The sequence below is a fragment of the Astatotilapia calliptera genome, chromosome 9, assembly GCF_900246225.1.
Source record: "Astatotilapia calliptera chromosome 9, fAstCal1.2, whole genome shotgun sequence".
Lineage (NCBI taxonomy): Eukaryota > Metazoa > Chordata > Actinopteri > Cichliformes > Cichlidae > Astatotilapia > Astatotilapia calliptera.
Window position 1 is genome coordinate 1,536,519 of NC_039310.1, and position 20,339 is coordinate 1,556,857.

The 20,339-nt window shown below is 44.3% G+C and overlaps 1 protein-coding gene across 1 annotated transcript in view; it reads right to left on the reverse strand.

Moving 5' to 3' along the window:
• The window catches only part of kcnh2b (potassium voltage-gated channel, subfamily H (eag-related), member 2b), a 249,338-nt gene that overhangs the window by 175,407 nt on the left and 53,592 nt on the right, over window positions 1–20,339 (reverse strand). The gene's annotated exons all lie outside the window — the stretch shown is intronic.

The window sequence follows — 20,339 nt, forward strand, 5'->3', positions numbered from 1 at the left end:
AAAGGCTGTCATGAAAAATATATTATAAATGTAATAATTCCAATAGCTGTATTTCTATAATAGTGCATCAAACAAAAACTGTTCATATTAAACAGCTTTAAAAACCTCTCCCATGATCCTCATTTTCATAATATCAGCAACCCTGAAAGAGCAGCGGCTTGGCTGGGATCGTGTAACAACCAACTGGCCTAAACCTCTGAAAGGGAAGTTCCTGTGTGAGTGAATCAGCACCAAGGACAGAGGCAGAGTGGAGGATGTGTTAAACTGGCTATGGAGCGTCGTAGGAGCCTGAGAATGAAACGTTTGCAAAAATCCTACACATGAGGTTTTAAATGGGGAGATGTCACAGCAGATATATGCATCTTTACACAGTGTACGGGTCTAGTGTCTGACCTCTGGGAGCTTTCTTATGTTCTAAAAATGACATAAAAATACAGATTTTTCCACCCATAAATCTAACAAAGACATAATAATCCAAACACACTTTCCTTTTTATGTCCTTTTGAGAACTCTGGTACTCGTGCTGTGACACCCTCTGCAATAGGGATGGGTACCGGTATCCGGTGCCATCATACATAAACGGCAGTAACCAGACCGAAAAGCAGCGCACATTTCGGTGCTTTTTTCCTGAGATGTCATACACGTTAGATTCTAGCCAATCATTTTACCTTTCCAAGGATAGTAGGCGGGCCCAGGTACGTGCGTTCTTTTAGAGCAGAGCTACAGATTAAAAATGCCCAAGGCGAAGCGGTCAAAAGTCTGGCTGTACTTCACAGCAAAAGATGCAAACTCAGCAGCAAGTGCAACAAGTGCTTTAAGCTGATACTGTGATACTGTCAAAGGAGGTAACACCTCGAATCCGATGAAACACCTGGCGACGCATAGCGTTTTGTTAAAAGCCCAGAAATGCGCCATATTTGATAGCTTGCTGCGAGACCTCACACCGAGCACATCTACTGCGGATGTGTATGTCTGTGAAGGTTCTCAGTCATCCAGGTCATCGTAGTCAAAGGAGCTTGGAAAGAAAAGCGTCTGGACTTCTTTAAGTTGCTTGAAGACGTTTCACCTCTCATCCGAGAAGCTTCTTCAGTTCTAAGGTCAAATGGTGGAGAGTCCCAGATATAAACCCAGTGGGAGTTTCCCCCCACAGAGTTTGCCTTTCCTGGACTGCGCCGTGCACATCGAAGAGAACGGCAACCTCAACATCGAAGTTTACCGGAAGCCCACACACACGGACCAGTACCTCCTCTTTGACTCCCATCACCCTTTGGAACACAAACTTGGAGTAATCAGGACCCTACACCACCGGGCAGAACATGTTCCCTCTAAGCCTGAAGGAAAAAAGAAGGAACACACACATGTAAAGGAAGCACTCAAAACGTGCGGCTATCCTAAATGGGCGTTCTTAAAGTCAGCAAAGAGGCACAGAAAAGAAGACCAGACACCAGCGAGGGAGGATAAGAAAGACAAATGTTGTCAAACATTGTCATCCCCTATGTAGCCGGTGTATCAGAGAAACTCAGGAGAGTTTTCTCCAAGCATGACATCCCAGTGTATTTCAGACCCAGCAACACGCTCAGACACAAACTGGTTCACCCGAAAGACAAAACGCCAAAACACAGACTTAACAATGTGGTGTATGCTGTACAGTGTAGGGAGGAATGCCCAGACCTCTACATTGGAGAAACCAAACAGCCACTTCACAAGCGCATGGCACAACACAGAAGAGCCACCTCCACAGGACAAGACTCACCAGTCCATCTGCATCTTAAGGTCAAAGGTCACTCTTTCGAGGATGCCAATGTTCACATTTTGGACAGAGAGGACAGATGGTTTGAAAGAGGAGTGAAAGAAGCATCTATGTCCACTGTGAGCGACCATCTTTGAACAGAGGCGGGGTTTACGACACCAACTCTCTGCCATCTATAATCCAGTTTTGAGATCCCTTCCCAGACGCCTTAATGCCCACTCACATCCTGGGCCATCTGACCTCAGGAATGAACACACCCGAAACTCTGGCTGATTGGGACCCACACCCAGTTTCACACCTTGGCTCAGGCGATTAGAGGATCATCAGGGGGTCCTTTTGTCCCTCTGTGGGGGGTCACTCCCACTAGGTTTATATCTGGGACTCTCCACCATTTGACCTTAGAACTGAAGAAGCTTCTCGGATGAGAGGTGAAACGTCTTCAAGCAACTTAAAGAAGTCCAGACGCTTTTCTTTGCAAGCTCCTTTGACTACTGCGGGTGTGGTGCCTGTTATTGGAGCCGCAGTTTGCAACATCCCCCAAAAACACGAAGAGGAGAGTCCTGGCCCCGCCCTGCCAGTGTAGCAGAAATGATGAGGATGATGATGCAGCAGCAGCCGTTCTTCTCTGCGTGAGTAGCTTAATGTTGTTCGTGTGTAATTTACGTTGAGTAGGCTAACCACGTTATTACATTAATGCATGTAAGGTGAACTAGCAAACATCATCATAGCTACATGCGGCTGTCTTCTTGTTTGATGGCAGATACTCCCTTCACCCTGGCCAAAAAGGCTAAAATGACCAAAGAAAAAGTGGGAAACAGTTAAACATGAGAGGTTTTTGGACAAAGTTTGTGTTCTTCATTCTTTAAGCACCAGTTCGAGCACCGTTTCAAAAGTACCGGTTTGGTACTGGTATCGGATAAAACCTAAACGATACCCATCCCTACTCTGCATGTCCTAATGCTACTGGCACTACAGCTGGGGACGCTCTCAAATACTCCAACTGCAATCTTCCCTTCAGAAACTAAAATTTAAATGCAGCAATTGATTGAAGACAGAGAGATTTAGGGGTCAAGGTCCAAAAGGACATTCCACAGAAAGTGAGCACAGCAGGCTGACCCGAGACTGAACTGAAGCCGAAGAGTTTTCATTTGAGAATCAAAAGCCTCTCAGCAATTCATCACATGATTTAAAATCTTTCCTTCTGTGGTTCATATTCAGAGATGAAACCTCAGTGTTCCTCTGCACACTTTGCAAACACTGATCTCTGGTAGTGATACTAATGTGAGCCTGCAGTTCATTCAATTATCAATCCCTGTCCAAACAGTCACCAGAGCAGCTGTGTCAGCCCTGATGTATTTGCACAGATTGTACTCAGGCAAATTCAATTACATGCACTCACAACACATGGTGCTTAAGTGACGGTCATACAGTCGCCAAGAAAAACTGGACGTTGTTTGAGAGGCGTGAGTCTGAGCCAACACGAGAGTGCGTTTAAGTAAATATCTGCTGTTTGCTCAGGATCTTAGAGCACGTCTTTATTAAACCCACATTTCACTGGAAAGATGCAGGTGATAATATGACCCGAGCGTCGCACACTGACAGGGCCAAATATAATCAAACAGAATAAACAGTGTGACTGAAAAGCTTGCTCATCAAAAACAGATGAATGGGCGCCCGCTGCACGAAGTGTTAATCAATTCCTCTGCGTGTCGTGAAAGACGGAGGCACCGCCTACGCTGATCACCTAAAAAACACAAGTTTAAATTAGCCTGTGACTCACTGAGCCTCTACGGCCTCTGTGCACTTTTAATGGCAGTCCTGTGTGGAACTGCTGGCAATGAGGCACGTCTCATTATGTGGAAAATCACACTGGCCCAGACGATGTCATGCCAGGCAATAAGATGGCCGCGTCGTCTTTCAGCGCAATTTAAACGTCTGCGAGACAATTGGAAACAACGGTGGCACTTCAGTGATCACGACCACGCTACAGCAAATTGGACAGCTGGCTTTTCAAGCCGGTATCGAACGCTCGGTAAGGTTTTAGTGTCCCCACAGAAGGAGACAGCTAAAATACTTAATCACACACAGAAGCAGGCCTAGCTCTTGTCCACCATTCCCTTCCCTGTCATTAAAATATTCCCTCTACTAATTACCTATCCATCTTGTCTTTCACTGGAAAAATTTGCCTTTACGACTGAGAAAGCCTGCAAATACAGCAAGATCAGACTGTTAAAGAAACACAAAACAAAAGAAGAGCTGCAGGAGTTTAAATGATTAATCAGCTGTGAAATATTAAGGAGCTATAAATCAGGGTGTAGGGGAGAGGGAGGAGCAAACCTGTAACTTAAACTGAGCTGATGAGCCCTCGGCGAACAGAGGGAGAAAGCGAGGAGAGGAAGGAAGCAGCGATAGAAGGGAAGAGAGCGAGACTACACGACAAAATGCAAAGAGGAGGGAGTAAGAAAGGAGAGGCTGACATTTAAGCAAAGGATAATGAGGTGGAGGAGAGAAAGGAGGAGCAAATACAAAGACTGTGACGACAATAAAATGATGCAAAGAACTGAAACTGCATTTATGTGCTTAACAAAACTGTCATGAACATGATGTCAGTATGTAAAAGACAAATGTAAACCTTTGACTAGGACGCAGTAAAAACGCCTGATGTGTGTCTGTAAAGGTCTTTTCTTATAGACCAATCAGCAGTTGCAGGTGGAGTCACTGTTTATCCAGTCCTGGCCTGCATCTTCCTCTGATCATCCATAACAAGCTCTTTCAGCTGAGAGCAGGAAATGTCGTTTTTAATCCGCCCTCTCAATTACCTCTCACCGCGAGGGCAACGGGAATAACAAAATTACTTCATTTGACAGTGTCGCAGATTGCTCCTAATCGTGTTACGAAAGCTTTTGCAAACTACAAAATGAAGCCATTTACCGTTCCTGCTGCACTTCCTTCACTGGGTCAGCGCTCATTAAACCGAGGAGAGAAACCTATGCTGCTCATAATATAAACCACAGCTGCACACACTCCCTGCAGAGCCCTGGAAGAATCCACAACCAGGACTGGAACCAGGCAGCCGATCAGCTGCTAATGGGGTGGGACATAAGAGCCGTGGGATCATAAAACATAGCCGGGGACTTAGTGGGGCCTACAGCTCATCCCTGATGATTAGATGACAGATGGCAATCACATCTGAGGAGGAAACGTTGAAGCTACTGAGCACACACAGACGACCCCCACTGGGGGTCTGATTGACTGTGTATAACAAACCCTGTTCATGGCTCAGGGTTGGACTTCTGTGGTACTGGTGCACACTTCAGGTTTCAATCTGCTTCTTGATGTTTTGCTGGAGCACCCCGTGAGAAGTCTTACCAGAGTTGTCCCAGGGTTCCTGGGGGTGTTTAGATGCTGCGTTTGGTGGGGGAGTCTAAGTGTAATGATAAATATAATAATGCTATGCTTGCTAACATAGCAAAAGTAGCTGTACGTACTTAATCATTGCTGAAAGTTCAGTCCCAAAATGACGCATGCTACCTCACTGAAAGCAGACAGCAGCCAATCATCAGCTCTCTTATCAAAGGCAGCTTTATTCCATCCTGTTCTGTTCTGCTGCCTTGCTGAGTTTAGCATAGCAGCACATGAACCGGTTCTCAGCTCCTTGAGTTGGGCAGCCCTACACCTCACAGCGAGCTCTTGAAAATCACAAATAAACTGCCATCATCTGCTGGAGTCCTAGACAGACTCACATGGTAGTGAAAACTGCCACAACTGCATCCTGACCAGTCGACAGGTAGGAAAACAGGAGCCAGGTGAGAGCCAGGTCATCTTTTCTCTTCAGAGTGATGGAGAACTCTACAGTTTCTTATGCAGCTTAGATCCTGCTCCTTTAGGGGTTGTCTTCACCTCTCCCTTTCCCCTAGCATCCTCCTCTGTCAAACCTCTGTACATCCTTCTTCACTACATCCATTGTCCATCTCAGCCTGTCTCAGCCCATCTCTGACTTTGTCTCCAGACCGCTCAGCTTGAGCTGATACACTCATTTATAATCCTGGTCACTCCTAATAAAAGCCTCAACACTGTCAACTCTGCCTCCTCCAGCTCGGCCTCCTGTCTCCAAACCATACATCACAGCAGGTCTCGCTATCATCTTGTAAACCTTCGTGTTCACTCTTGCTGCTATCCTGTCATAAATCACCTCTGACACTTATCTCCACCCACTCCACCGCTGCCTACACTTAGAGCAGATCCCGATGTAATCCCAGTCTGTCAGTCCTCCCACACACCTCACCACTGTCTCGCTGTCCTCATACGTGTCCTCCACCAGGCTCACATACTTCACAGCCACTCCCAGCTTCCTCATGCAATATAATCATGTGTTTCTCCTGCTGACCTTCTCTATACCTCTCCATCAACACCCTCTTCCTCTTTCCTTCCTGGACACGAAGGCACATTGTACTGCTGCTCACTGATCATCACCTCTTCTCTTCACTTAGCGTCAGCATCTCTTTACATCACCTTTATCCCCTTGTAGTTACTTTAGCACTTTGTTCTTGAAAACCAGCTCCAGTACCCTTTGTCTCCATCCCTCAGACTGTGTTAAACTCTCTGGTTAAAGGTCCATCGCCCTCTCTCCAAGACATGTCCAATCCTGCACAGCTATGTCATCGGGACCAATCACGTTCCACTCTTCACAGCTGCCCGCACGTCCTCCTTATTATTCCTCAGTACTTACTGATTCACTAATGTTCCTCCAGCCATCCTCTCTCTCCTTCATTTCCTTCATTCCTCAGGTGCTTACAGTATTTCTTCCACCTTCTCTTCACATGTTTGAAAATTAGCTAAGCGGCCTCATTTGATTTTATTTTCCAATTGTGGGCAACACCCTGAGTCTCTACAGGCTTGCAACAAGCTGATCTGCAGCTTTATCCCCCACACGATGCCATTAAAATGAATGTGCGGTTTGAAAAAAACGTTCCCTGTAAATATCAGGAAATCCTGTTTAATGGGGTTTTTCTCATATTGAAGAGAGAAATCTGCAGCTAGAGGAACAGCTTGTGGTTTATGTTTCCACAGTCTAATGTTACACTGAGACGCAAATGTTTGCTCCAATTAAATATAATGTTTATAATCTATATTCATGACGTGGATTTCCTATGTTACCATCCAACAGTGAATCTGTTTGTTCTTTGCGGCAGTCGTGTGCACTTTGTTTCCCGTGAACATTCAAACAAAGTGACGCGTACATTAAAAAGGTTTGTGTGGGAACAATAACTCGGTGGCTCAGATACGTAAAGGTTTGTTCATTTTCCTCACACTGTTTATTTGACACTATTTACTTATTACAAAGATCAGTGTGTGTTTTTCCATATAAATCACCTTAATCTCAAATATCTTGTTCGTGTCTTTTATTCATTACCAGCACAGCAAAGGGTCAAAACTGAAAGCCAGAAAGAGAGTGTTGGCTAACAGGGATTATATGTGTACAATTAATATTTACTGTAATAGTAAGTGCAGTGGCATGTATACCACATGACACATTTATGTGATAAAAATGTGATTAACAGCTTTTCTTTCTCACAAAAATCACCAAATATAGAACCAAACTGTAGCTGCTGGTAAAAGTAGCAGAAACACAACTTCATGCCTCATTAAGATCTATTGCACCTCTGTGACTGTGCACAGCACCTGTGTCCAGCAGGAACTGGGCCAGAATCAGGACTTGAGTGGATTCGTACAGCTGATTAACAGCAACTCAAAACAGTTTCAGTTGTGTAACTAAACAGCTCCTCTTGGCTTCACTAAAGTACCAGCAGATCCATAACATGTGCCGACTGACCAGGGTACTCTGACCCTCCCTGTTACACACTGCTCTCTAAGGCAGGGCGGCAGGAACGTCTTTACACAACAAAGCATATTCAGATGAATTTCAGCTTGTACACGTGGCTGGCCTGGAAGCAATTTAGCATTAAATAAATCTCACGATGTGCTCAGGAGGGAGTGACTCGTGCTGCTTTGGTACAATTAACATGGTGTCAGAGAGACAGCCAGGATAGATGGGACTGCATTCAAGATAAGAGATGGAGCAATGCAACCTCAAACCCAACTGTTAGAGCCAAGCATGCAAAACCGCAGAGAAAAGAAAAGTTTCAGCTGTAAAATAATAATATTGAGAGTTATTTACGCCCACAGAACTGTCAAACACTAACAAACACGCCAAACGAACTGTTTACAGCACGTCTCCTTTCTACAGAGCAGGTTTCTGCCCTCGTTTCAGTCTTGGCCGTTGTTCCCTTTGGACCTTATTAAATCTAATGCAACAAACATCACAACAGCTGGACAGGCCATCAATTAGAAAGGGGAGGGCTTTAAAACCTGACGACAATGAAGAAACTCTCTAACTTCTGAAGTAAAAGACTTGTAACTACATATATCCACACTGCCACTGTGTCATCTGTTATTTATGCAGCACACACTCAGGATGCACGCAGGTGCCTGTTGTTGATAGATTTGATATCCATGGATTAAAAAGGGCCACGTTTAGAGCCGGTCACAGGCTTGTGGTTATTACAGAGGTATGAACACCACAGCAGGCGACTGATAGCTCACAGATGGACGGGCTGGGGGGCTTTTGTCATCCTGGTCTGGCAGCCTGTGTGCACGTGTGGATACGGACGTAGCCGTGTGCACATCACAGTACGTGTCGAGTCAGACACAGACGAGTATGGAAGCAGGAGTCCCTCCAGAGCTGGTGATGGATCAGTGCGAGTTCTCGACCATCTCCTGTTCTTCAGTGTCGGCCCATTACAGAGAGACCTATGCAAAGCTGCCATCGACAATGAATGGAGCGGCTCTGCTACCTATTAATTAAGCTGGTGTTTATGGGGCTCTGGTGGCAGCCATATTAAACGCAAGCCCAATGCTATCAATCAGCATAGTGTTTAATGACACTCAATTAACTGAATATTTAACACAAACATCGTTTTCAGCACACCTCGCATACGTCTCCTTAGCAACCACAGCTCTTCTTGGTCTTCAGTTGAACAGATTTTCAGTGGGACTCAAGTCTTTGGGTCGTCTGCCTCTTTCTCCAAGCGTCAGCAGAGTCTCTGTCACCAGAGGACCCACTTCCACACTCAGAGCTTTCTCTCGCTGCTTTTGCTAGATTCGGTCTGCACCTCGTGGCTCTTTGAATTGAATCTCTTTGAAACTTAAAATGTTATAGTAAGGCTGATTATGACGTCATCTGTAAGGATTCAGCTCATTAATCTGTGACAATTGTACGTGAACCATTAGCAGTGCTCAGAAAGGGGCTGCTTAGCCTTTAATATAGTCTGTGGTGCAGACAAGAAATTATTTCTACTAATAAAAATCTCAGTTTTGAAAATGAAACAGAATATTTTTCCTCTCAAAAACGAAGATTAAGACAAACATTTTAACAATTACATGAACATCTGGATATTATCTCTAAACTGCTTGGAAACTCTCTTTCCATTAAATCATTTTCTTTGTTTTATCTACTACATAGTATGAAGTGTGGTGATTTAGCTGTGTAAACTCTGGGATCTGATCTAACACATCATCAGTCCGGTTCATGCTGATTCAGAAGTGTTGGTGTGTTGGATCCATCCGAGCCAGAGCAGGCCCCACCGCATGCCTCTGAGCAGAACGGTGAGATTAAGCCGCTCTGAATGAGGCCTTATCGCACGGTCCACAATGTAATCTCATTTCCTTTTCTAAGACACATCAGATAAGATCATTACCTACGCTGCAGCCATGAATTAAACCTGTCCTGATTACTACTACACAATCTGGGACTCACTGTGCACCAAGCAGGCAGAGTGAATTTTATCCACTGAATTGGCACATCACCCAGCGCTTCTGTCGACACGCCCTTTCCCCGTGACCTTTCTGCCAGCGATGGCTTTGATTGAGTACAGGCGGCTTCAAAGTGGAAATCTCAATGAGAACGGCCTGTCAGAGAGTTAATCCACACCCCACCTGCATGTTAATTTAACTTTGGTTAAACTTTGTGTGCCTGAACTTCCATATTTTAGACATTCATGGCTTTCAAAATGAACCTGCGCATTTTTGTGAGTAATTCAAAATAACAACCAGTGGCACACTTCTCATGTTGGATCTTAGAGTTCCATTTTAACCTTAGTGTCGTGGCCTCTAGCTTCTCTGGATGTTCCTCATCGCCAGGGCGGAGTCAGGCTCTGGTTCCCGCCTCTGTCCTCACCTGTGTTACTCACTCTGGCCTATTTAAGATCTCGGCGGAGCGTGGCTCGCCTGTGTTACCTCGTGCTCTTTTCAAACGTTGCATTATCTCTTTTGTACAGACCTCCCTGGACCCCTGCCTGCTGCCCGTCCCTGTGGACCTCGTTTGGATGAGCGTGAGCGTGAGTGAGCCCCTCTCATGGATTAGATTTTGTGGAGTGCTATGTGACGAGGAGTGTGGACGTTTCCCCGCCCGGGACCTTCTCTTGGATTCCCTGGAGCCCGTGTCCACCTGTCACTGTATGTATGTGTATATCTCACCTGGTGTCTGCTGTAAATAAAAGTCCTGCACTCGAGTCCTGCACCAGTAAAATCTGACAGTTTGTGTTGCTTCCCTGATGTTCCTGGTTTCCACGTCTCTGTGTGAGTCGATCTCTGTTACTTTAATCTGATTACCCCGCCTCACAGCTGGGAAAGGCTCCTGTCTGCCTGAGCATCAGTGTGGAGATCCACTCACCACAGATCACTTTTAATATACATTCCACTCGCTCGTCCTTATTTTAGGTTTGACAGCGTTTTAGTGGATAAAGGTGATGCTTGGACATGAGCTGAGCTGCGGTTTGGGGAAGACCTCACAGAGGCTCCCGGGCCTGGCAGATGTGAAGAAGTTAAAGAGTTGAAAAGGGGAGGGACAGAGGGTGGGGCACGTAAACGAGAAGGAACATCTTGTAGAACTGGGGGAACCTCTGTAGATGAGAACTGGCAGGAGCGTGTTTGGAGAGGTGGTCCTGCTCCTGAAATTCCAGTCATTTTTTTGGACACACAGTTCTGCGTATACATGTTAAAGTTGTTTTAGTGGTTATGTGAAAGAACTGCATGCATTTACTTTTTGTTCCTGACAACAATTTCTAACTAATTAAAGACAGTCGGTGGTTTCCATTAGATGGAAGCAGGGTGAGGAAGACATAAAAAATTGTGACAAGGAGGAAAAATATAAGTTAGGGAAGAAGAGAGTGTCAGGAAGGAGGAATTAAAAAGCAAACCGAGAGAGAGAGCAGCAGAGGAAGGAAGAAGAAAAATAGGTTTGTAAGAAGGGCTGCAGGCACACCACAGCTAAACAGATAAAGAAGAGAAGGTGAGATAAAAGCATCCGAAAGAGTCCACAAGAGGCAGGGACCCGAACAGAAGACAAAATCTGCATAAAGGGTAAAAAGAGAAAGTGAGGAGGGCAGCATGAAAAGGTAGAGGCGCTACTCTCACTGAGCTCAGAACGACACAGACTTTATTCATGCAGGCAGGGTTGTGCAAACAAGCCTTTTCTTCTGTAGCAGCAACCGCAGCATCCCACACTCACATCTGTTTGCTGTCATGCCCAAACACTGCATCCCCATTGGATGCTGAGCAGACAGCGGACATGTGCCCAACATGCAAACGACAAAGTGTGCACAAAGATGAAGCCGGGCGTAACAGGCAGAGAAGAAGACGGCAAACGAGAGAGCAGAGAATGACAGATAAATTCATATCAATTGAATAATATAGGAGTGTTAATGGTCTTCCTAATTATAACCAGGCCTGCCATTAGCAGATGCTGGCGGACAATCTGCTACAGTTAGATAAATGGCAGCTCTGCGAGGATGTGGAGGGCGTCAGTGGCTTTACGACACGTACGCAGAGATGTGTCTGGAGGGATATCATCTGGGACTGGCAGCATACAAAACACGTTTCCTTTCCATTCACTCTCATGTCAGGTGCATCTGAAGTGAGAGTCGCGTCAGCGTGAATGTGCACGCTGTTATCACACCCCAGAGTACACGGGGGTCTCAGGTGCCCTGATCCTAATGTCATTACCTCTATCTCAGCATGGGGCCTCATCATAACACTTAAACACACAAGGCCACAGCAAGGTCAGCAGTGACAGAGTGCGCCTGTTCCAAGCCTGCCGGTCCCGTTCTCCTTCGATGTCTTCAGTTAAATTAGCACCCTCAAACCAAGATGGATTATAAATCCGTTTGTGCTAGGACGCCACACGCTGCCGCACCGATCATTAGCCTCGGTCTTCCTCGTAGAAAGTTAAAGGTGCCTCGCTCCTTGGCTTTCTCTGCTTTCACACCTTTTCGCTCTTAAGGGCTGCACACACAACAATGAAAAAGGATCAGTGAGAAGGAGGAAAAGGTTGGGAAGCTTTCACGCTGCTGTAGGCTACGACCGTTAAACCAAGACACGACCACAGCTAACACAGGAATGAGTCCTGTGATCTACTCTGACGCGTCCTGGATGCACGTGTTTCACGCCGCATGTAGTGAATGCACCAGATTAAAGTGTGGAACCAAAGACTCGTGTTGTCCTATTACATACTGATCATGTTCGGCCAACATGAAACACGTGTGAGGTTTTCTATGTAGGCATGCACAAGTGTTCCTCAGGTACCAGCATGTTCACTGCATGAGTGTGATCGTGTACACTCGTGAGAGCCGGATTAGCACAAACCCCCCAGACGTGGTCTCAACAGCTGGGAAGGATGCATATGGACGCTCACACAAACATGGAGTCTTCAGTTCCATGTAAGAGCCACAGGAAATGTGCTGCAAACTATAGAAGCTAAAAAAGGGTCCATGAAAACCAAGCCTCATGAATATATACCAAACATTATCTCAAGTCTTGAAGGACTTTTGTATGAATTTTCATGAATATCTTTGATGATAAATAGTCTTACACAATCACAAAGAAGATAACAAGAGAGATATCAAGATTCTGTCCATAAATTATGCATATTAGTGCTCATGACCTTTAAATTGAATGTGATTTCCTTTCAGACTTACTGAGCGTACTAGCCAAAAAAATGCATGCATAATATTTCCAGTCATACTGTAAATCCTAACTTACACTTTGACAAACAGCTTTGGAGGGTTGACTTCAGAGGACCTCCGAAGCAAACCTGGTAAATGGACCGGTGCTTACAGAGAGCTGCTCTGCTACATAAGCGCTGAGAGCACTTACATTCACACAAGGACTGGGAGCAACTTGGGGTTCGGTATCCTGCCAAAGACGAAGACCAAACCAACCTTTGCATTAGTTAACCTGCTGTACTTTTCACAGCCATCCCTGGAAGATTTGAACCCAATATTTCATGTGTAGCCACAGCACCACACTGCTTACTTACTTCAAGTTATTGTAGCTAAAGGCAGTTCTACAAGCTACTGAATCGTGGGGCGCACTTAGTGAAACGCTATCATATCCCTGTATCTACAGGTGCAAAGCAACACCAGAGTGCCAACTCATCCCGTAGACCCGGTGCTGTAACTGCTGCTCCAGGACCACGTTCAGCTGTTTGGCAGCCACCGTGGGGAGCAGGGCAGCGACTGTGTGTTCATTCCCAGTGTGGAGTGTGAGAGACAAAATAAACATCATTACTCTCAACTCAGGCTCAGTGACACGTAGCCAGCGAGTGTATAATTTCCTGTGAGAGCATGTGTGTGTTTGTGTTTCAAATAGATTAAGGAGTGACCAGGTGACAGAGTGTGACTGACAGCTGGAGGGAGAGTAAGCATGGAGGGAGGGAGAGCGAGCGAGGATGCTGTTTTCCAAAAGTTCGGCCAAATCTTTTACAGACGGAGAAGAAAAACGATTTGTCTCAATGACATAAGAAAATGGAGAAGCAGTCGCATTATTTTCCTAAATGGAGCCTCATTAAGAAGACATTTTCTTTTAATCAAACTAATTCTTATTTAGTTGAAATGCAGAAAAGCTTCTGTTTGTGAATGTAGGGAGAGAAAGGAAAACAAGAGGGAGGGATTGTTAACAAAGACACATTCGATTATATTCACGTGGAAAGAAGCATTTAAGCCCACATCACAATAAACTGGTTACAAAAGACTGAACAAGACCCGAGTGTGGTAAACAGTGTGGTTTCAGCTCACTCCTGTCATTACTGGTGACCGCAAGAGTCACCCAATCCTGTGGGAAGCAAAACAAACAAGTCAGACAATAACTGGCCTTTTTCCATCACTCGGGTTGCAACAGTGATCTGAGTGTATGCTAAACGTGCTGCTGGTTAACCTGTCACCTGAGGCTCAGCCTTCCAGTTCAGCCTGAGCTGCTGACCACGGCACATCACAGACCAGTAACGTGTTTTTAACCCTTTATCACCCAAGTGTCATACAGGCCGCCGGACTTACTGTTTAATTCCTGCTAAAGTTCTCTTTAGCTTAAAATGGTTCAGGAGTTACAGCAATGAGAGCACACACGGTGAACGATGGAGCAGGTTTGTCTGCCCATGTTTAGCCAGCAGTAATCTGTGAATGCTGTATGCTACAGTGATAAAGCCAGTGTTGTGAGAAACGTGTGTGTACCACACACTGCAACAGAGTGAAGGAGTGCTCGATGCCTTTCATCTGTGGACTGAGGTCTTCACACTCAACTGTGACCTAACAAATATTTCATTTAAATTAAAGTCATTTTTTAAATGTGTGTTTAATCCCCAGTGTTCACAAAAAAGCATTTAGCAGATTTAATATAAGAGAACTTCAAGGAACTTTATATCATTAAGTAAATAGGAAGCAGAAAAAACCATCTGAAAACAGATAAGAGAGAATTACAGAGGAGCAGACACTGAAGCAGACCACTGAAAGATATAAGGCTAGCACTCATTTAGCAATCCAGTGGTTCATAAACATGACTTCAACGTTTCATAATGAAATATCTCAAAATCACATAGAGACTACCTGATAATGAAAACAGCCTCGAGTTGTTTCATGAGCTGAATGAAGACGGAGATAGACCAAGTGAGGAGTGTGTGTGTGTGTGTGTGTGTGTGTGTGTGTGTGTGTGTGTGTGTGTGTGTGTGTGTGTGTGTGTGTGTGTGTGTGTGTGTGTGTGTGTGTGTGTGTGTGTGTGTAGGACAAAAATGCCTAATTACAGAGGCTGAAGTTGTGTGTCTGAAACACTTCAGAGAGAGAGAAACAGTCTATGTGTTGACTAATTAAGTGATGTTACACTTCCACATGGCTTTAGTTTGCTGCACACACCCAGCAGTACAACAGCAACCATGACTGTGTTCAGCTGACCAGCAGCATGCAGCGCTGTGAAAAACCATTTCCTGATTTCTTTTCGTTTTCACACGTTTCTTCAAACAAATATTAGCAGCAGAAAACCAAAGTAAATACAAAATGATCGTTTCATTTATTAAAGCTCGTTAGCTACTGCATTCTGCAAACACTGTCCAAAGTGTAGCTAAACCCATTTTTGGTTAGTGTGTTATTTTATTTTAAAATATGTAATTTTTTAAGACCATTGTTGGTGTCAGTCTAGTTTAAACCAAAGCTCTCCACTGGATTTACCTACATTTTGGATCGTGTTTGCAGGATGCAGTAGCTAACGAGCTGATTGGAGACCAAAACAGCCAGTTTTTGCATGCGATTCTGTGATTGGTTGGTTTTGTGGCACATTATAGCGGTGTACAGAGAGCTGAGTGTGCACGACATGTTGTGACACACTGAGAGCAGGTCTGCAGATGTCTGTGAGCACACAGCAGAGAGCCGAGCGAGAGTTATTGTGTGTGTGTGGATAATAGCAAACACTGAATTTTGTTCACTCAAATCAAACTTTTCTTCACTCAAAATAACTTTCTCCTCAAAACGCAACATTTGCATTTCTCGTTAGGTTTTAGGTTTGGATAGTTTTTCCCTTAATAAATGAAACCTGCATTTTGTACAGCAAATACTTTTTTCCCCATCGTTGTACACCCCACGTACACGTTTCTTTGTTTGTGTGTTGACTTCCATCGTGTGAATCTGTGTGGACTGAACCCTTTACAGGAAGTTGTGCATTCGGCACATTTAACTTCCACAGATAACAAGAATCCTCACATCAACTTCAGCAAAGCTCTTCAGTGAAAAGTTCTTTACTGCTGATAATAAACCACGAGGGCTTTTTCACTCCATGGAGATATGCCTGTCTGCTTTCATTTTCTATTGAGCACACGGACCTGTGCCAGCTGCTTCTGGCCCACAGTGGAGATGCATCAGAGAGTCTGCACAGCTTCATTCATCACGGGGTTATGACACAGCTCTCGGGAGGACACGGTGGGTAAGCATAAGGGCTAATGTTATATACGTCAATGGGTCTTTGTTGTGCATCAAAGCTGTGAGATGCCGATCGATACATAAGGCCATCGGTCCATTTCTCATTTTGCTGGCAGAGCAAATAAACAGAGCAGCAGACAATGAATGTTTCCAAATCTCACTTCATGTCGTGTGCCAGCTGACAGTCATTTAAGCTCCATCATTAGCAATGGATCAAAGACAGTTATGGGTCTAATGTGGTCCTTTCACTCTTAATGTATTCATTGTTGCTTGTGCTGTTGGCAGCGTACAGTTTGACAGTAGCAGAGGGATTTAAACGCCAGCTCGACAGTCACGCTGCTCTGTGAGCGTGACTTCGACATAGCGGGACTCGCAGTTACAGGAATGAGGCGAACACACTTGACCCCACAGTCTAAACCCAGACGCTCAAAGCACTTAAATAAATGATGTCATGTAAACTCCATGTTTTAAAAACAGCCCTGGCTTAAGTTCATCTAATGTGCTTCCATTTGAGTTACTTCGGCTGATTAACTATTTTGAATATTATCTCCCGGTGCAGGTGAGTCAGCAAAACCTTTGGCGGAGATTTGAAACGTTGACAGCGGTCAGAGATTTATCATCAACCTCAAACATGACCCCACTTTTTCAGAATATTTTGCTTTCCTTCCTCCTGCCTCTCAGCTCGGTGTTCAACATCTTTTGCCCACCGTCCCTCCTCTGCACGTCCAAACCATCTCAGCCTCAGAACAGACTACTGTCTGGAACCACACCAGCTGTTTTCACCAATATGCAGTTTATTCTCAAAACAACTGCAAAAACACAGAGTTGTAACCAAAAATAATGAACAGCTTTCAATCATAACACACCAACAGTTGCTGAATGACACTTAAAGACATAAAAGTATTGTGACGATTTGCTGAATCTTCTGGGTCACCGTTAGCATAAACCAACCTTCTGATGAAGATGATGAGCTGAAGAGATGATTTGTCATCCTGTAAGTTAGTGGATTAGTTTGAGAGGACGAGTCTGAGCCAGGTGTGAGATGATGCAGCGGCCCTGGTTACAGTAACCCACGACAACGACCCACTTCATTACCGACCTGTGAAAGTCACTCAAAGTGACTCTGTGGAAGTTTCCTGGATGTTGATTAATTAAAAAAGACATAGAGTTTGCTGTGGTACTCGTCCCTACATGACTGAAAACTCGACATTCTAAATATCTGTGATTTTAATGATTAAACATTTGACTTTTATTTTAGTCGAAACGTACGCTTGACATGTTCTGATAAGCTTCAACTTTTAAGTTCATCAGGACTTAATCGGCCTTCATTTTTAAAGTTCCTGTCACAGTCCTGGGTCGGTGACCCAGTGTTTTGTGTATTATTATTGTTATTCTTTGATTTCTTTGTAAAGGACTTCGAGTGTTTTTGTATTCCAGTTCCTGTTTTGTCTCATAAAGCTGAGGTTTTTGAGTTTAAGTTTGTGTCCTAGCTTCCTGCCTGCCGCACACAGACACGATGGTTCTGCTGTCCTTGTTGCTTTTGGTTTGTCTCCTAAGAAGGAAGAGCTGCTACAAATGAATCAGTGTTACTGATCGCCTTCATCCTTTTGTGAAACCTTTCTATCCTTAAAATTCCATTCAGCGGGTGGGGGCATCACCCTGTGGCTCACTCAGTTATGGAAGTGATGTGAATCATTTGCTACGGCCTTCAGAATAATCAAATGTCAACCCAATTAACTGTCCATGCAAGGCCATCAAATATTCAAGCAGGTCAATATATGCTGGAAGATCCAGAGCTTTAAAAGACTCAAGGCTCAGTGACGCCAACGTTGGGTGTCTATTTACCCCATCGACACCTACATACAGGGATCGTGTTTACCACAGTAATCACCTTTATTTAGGTTCAATGCATATTAGCACTAAACAGTAATGTAACATGTATAAATGTACAAATTGTATGAGACGCTTTGAGACAAAACCAGAAATAATGGGATTCATTTTCTGTAACAATGAATGGCTGTTCATGATCCCCACAGTACAGTTACATCGGGATATATTCAGCAGTATTTGAGTCTGGCATAAAGAACTAGACAATGGCTGCAATGCCAGAAAGTGAAATATTCTGCCATCCATTTTCTTCCGCTTATCCAATTCCAGGTCTTGGGGGGACTGGAGCCTTTCCCAGCTGCCATAGGCAAAGTATACTCAGAACAAGTCACAGGGCTAACGCAGAGAGACAGAAAACCATTCACACTAATGGACCACCGATTAACCTGCATGTCTTTGCACGGTGAGAGGAAGGACCCAGGGAGGACCAGCCACAGGGAGAAGTCCACACAGAGAGGCCTCGCCCAAATGATTGTGGGTGTGGCCACAATGCTAACCTCCACGCTAATTTACTAATTTAGGCCACAAATGTCTTGGATTCTAATATTTCACACATCATACAGTTTGAGATTCATTTATAATATTGTGGTATTATTTAGAGCCAAGAATGAATGATCTGCTTCCTCCCCTTTCTTACATTAACCTACATTTGTGTGCGAATAATGACTACAGACGTGGGACTCATAGTGTTAGGAACAGAGCCATCTCTGAGGTGACCATTATCTCCATCCCACAGACTGGTGATGTCACAGAAGTGCCCTTCCACTATGGGAGAGATGACCGCAGGTCTGCTCTCTAACTATCCCCACTCTTCCCTTCATGTGTCTTTAAAGCTTTAATAAGTCTTGGTTGTAACATTTATTAATATTTATGTGTGTGAGAATGAGTTCCCAAATAAATGAATGTGACCTCACAGACAGAAAGTTTTAGGCATTATCACTAGGGATGGGTACTGGTATCCGGTGCCATTATGGCACCGGTTCTGACATAAACGGTAGTAACCAGACCGAAAAGCAGCGCACATTTCGGTGCTTTATTTTGGTGCTTTTTTTTCCTGAGCTGTGATACACTTCTAGCCAATCATTTTACCTTTCCAAGGATAGTAGGCGGAGCCAGGTACGTACGTTCTTTTAGAGCAGAGCTACAGATTAAAAATGCCCAAGGCAAAGCAGTCAAAAGTCTGGCTGTACTTCACAGCAAAAGATGCAAACTCAGCAGCAACAAGTGCTTTAAGCTGATACTGTGATACTGTCAAAGGAGGTAACACCAAGAATCCGATGAAACACCTGGCGACGCATAGCGTTTTTTTTAAAAAGCCGAGAAATGCGCCGTATTTGATAGCTTGCTGCGAGACCTCACACCGAGCACGTCTACTGTGCGTGGGTTGCCAGTATTCGGACCCAGAGTTAGCAACATCCCCAAAAACACGAAGAGGAGAGTCCTGGCCCCTAGCCCTGCCAGTGTAGCAGAAATGATGAGGATGATGATGCAGCAGCAGCCGTTCTTCTCTGCGTGAGTAGCTTCATGTTGTTCGTGTGTAATTTACGTTGAGTAGGCTAACCACGTTATTACATTAATGCATGTAAGGTGAACTAGCAAACATCATCATAGCTACATGCGGCTGTCTTCTTGTTTGATGGCAGATACTCCCTTCACCCTGGCCAAAAAGGCTAAAATGACCAAAGAAAAAGTGGAAAACAGTTAAACATGAGAGGTTTTTGGACAAAGTTTGTTTTTTCCATTGTTTAAGCACTGCTTCCAGCCAAGAGTGATACCATATATGCCCCATAGCTGCAGAAAAGGCTAACATTGATATCTTTTTACAAAAGTACCGTTTCAAAAGTACCGGTTTGGCACCGGTATCGGATAAAACCTAAACGATACCCATCCCTAATTATGACAATAACACTACAATACCACGGTGAAGTGAAAGAGAAACTCACAACAGTTCCATCCAGACCAAATTTCATGTGGTTTCGATGTTCTCTCTTTAAAGATTAGAAGATATCTTAGGTCATATTTCTCTCCTTTTCTCTCCTTTTGACATGTACAGGGGAAGACAAGACTTGAACAGCTGTTGGCTTTTTCCAACTCTACCTTTTCTCTCATGTGTTCTTCAACAGGACTCAGGAAGCGTGCAGGACAGTCACAGACAACACTGACCAGAAAAGGTTTGAAAGTGAAATGGTCGAGGTTTTGCAATAACCCAGGTTCAGTGATGTTATATTATATCACAGTTGGTCAGCTGCCAGTCACATAAGGAGTACAACGGCACTGTCAAATGTTTACACGGAAATATGGTTTCAAATATATTTTGAGCTTAGCTTGTTAGAACTAAACCAGTAAAAGAAAAATGACTTAATGTGACACAAAGTCAGTAAAGATATAATGTCTTCACGTTCATAAAT